General features: G+C 32.3%; 1 long non-coding RNA gene across 1 annotated transcript; it reads left to right on the top strand.

The window, feature by feature from the left end:
• Nucleotides 1-12: 12 nt before the first annotated feature.
• On the top strand, nucleotides 13-1,098 carry LOC102601392 (uncharacterized). The gene is made up of 3 exons (XR_369067.2): nucleotides 13-198; nucleotides 292-342; nucleotides 996-1,098. It is a non-coding gene; the product is annotated as an uncharacterized lncRNA (long non-coding RNA).
• The last annotated feature ends 434 nt before the right edge of the window (nucleotides 1,099-1,532 follow it).

Genomic DNA, 1,532 nt, shown 5'->3' with positions numbered 1-1,532 from the left:
TAGCCATCACTCAAGACTAGTGGAGTGATGGTGGCATTACAAATTTTTGAAATGTGTTATGTAGTCTCTTTTTATACAAGTCCAGATTAAAGATCTGTTGATATATGGTTCCTGTTTATCTTTGGAAGTACAGCTGAGGGGCTAGCCTTTGGTAATAGTGTCTATTGGATACGTTTTGATGAAGAGTTTTCAGAGAAGGTAACTTGTGTTATCATTTTCTAGCAATTTTCTAATTTCTGTTTTTTTCCTATTATAAGTATTCGTATATTAAGATCTTCTATTGTTTTGCAGAAATTTAAATCTTCAAATCCTTTTGGCATCAAATACAAGTTCCATCTGGAGGTGTGTAGACCTTTATGGCTTCCTATATATCTTAGCTGTGTCCTTTGATATTATTGCTATTGATTAAAGTATGTACTCGCTCCTTTGTCGATTTTTGTTGCAAAACACAAATCTCAGCTTCTATTTGAATAATTTATTTGTTTTATAGCTAGTCTATATACATGTATGGTTTTCAGTTTTTGCTTTACGTGTCTAGAATCATGCACATTGAAGAATTTTTATTTGTCTTTTAGCCTCCATGATTTGCAAGTTCTAGCAGACTAAATAACTGTTCTTACTCTACTATTTATGGATTTGCATGTGCTATGAATGAAACCAAACACTATTTTGGGGCTCAAAACTCAGTTATTAATTTTTATCAGACAATAGTTTATGTACATATATCAACAGGTTGAGAATCCCATTTTAACACGACTTACAAAAGACTTTGTATTATATGCTTGGAATGTTATCATCCTCCTATTAAATCCTGAAAACCAACATACGGTTATCCTCTTATTAAATCCTGAAAACCAACATAGGGTAATCCTCCTATTAAATCCTGAAAACCAATCTACGGTTCTGATATTGAAAATCCTTTGATTGCATCTATGTGTGAATATATATGATTTATCTGCTTTTCAACAAATAAACTGTCAATATTTGGATTGTAGGATGCTGTTGATTGTCCTGAGTGGATTGTTCCTTTCCCCGTCTTCAAGGCAATGGCTGAAGAGGTATTAGCATGTGTGCCTCCCACTTTTAGTTGTTGACATGTACTTCACCACAGGTCATTTGTTTTTTGACTTTATATGTCCCTTTTATATGAATACGAGAAATTGTAGGTGTAAATGTGCCCTTTTTTTATCTTATATTATTTTTTATTTTAAATCAAGACCATGGTAGGTTTTCTTTTATATAGAGAAGGCAATTTTCTTGATTGAGAGCAGTGTTATCAAAAGCAAAAAGAGTTGTAAGGTCTGTTGGGGCTTTAAGCGCAAATAAAGTGTAGACTTTGATGCAAAAAGGCGCAAAGGGAGAAAAAGTATAAATATATATATGATTAGTCCAAGACTAATAATTTGTAAGCATGAATGACAAATATATGAACAAAGAAATTAAAAATAATTACGATAAAAAGTGAAATATCAATTGTGTAGTGTCGTCTCCTCAAAAGAGGTTCATTGGCAAGGAAAAGTATGTCTTAGAAC

Source organism: Solanum tuberosum, unplaced genomic scaffold (genome assembly GCF_000226075.1).
Source record: "Solanum tuberosum cultivar DM 1-3 516 R44 unplaced genomic scaffold, SolTub_3.0 contig00725, whole genome shotgun sequence".
In the NCBI taxonomy this organism is placed as follows: Eukaryota; Viridiplantae; Streptophyta; class Magnoliopsida; order Solanales; family Solanaceae; genus Solanum; species Solanum tuberosum.
The sequence above is the reverse complement of the archived record's forward strand: the minus strand, read 5'-3'. Positions and strand labels throughout refer to the sequence as shown.